Below are 290 nucleotides of genomic sequence, written 5' to 3'. Positions count from 1 at the left end.
TACCAAATTAGCGCACATGTCCTCCATTTTGACCTACTAATCGTATTCTATATTAATAATACTTAGCGTTTATTGGACTACAAACAACTAAATTGAAATGACAGTCGAAATAGCTAATAAAAAGGCTGTCGGCGTTTCGGCTCAGATAAAAGGAATAAGCTACTTTAGTATATTTAGAATTTCATGCTTAGTTTAGATTGGACGCAGCAAGCGTCAAGCAGCAGAGTAGCAACCAATCAGCAAGGCGGTATTTTTTACGCCACTGTAAATATCGTTTCACTTGCTGGCTT

Source organism: Mycetomoellerius zeteki, unplaced genomic scaffold (assembly GCF_001594055.1).
Source record: "Mycetomoellerius zeteki isolate Tzet28-1 unplaced genomic scaffold, Tzet1.0 scaffold152, whole genome shotgun sequence".
Taxonomy (NCBI): domain Eukaryota; kingdom Metazoa; phylum Arthropoda; class Insecta; order Hymenoptera; family Formicidae; genus Mycetomoellerius; species Mycetomoellerius zeteki.
Note: the sequence above shows the minus strand (reverse complement) of the source record.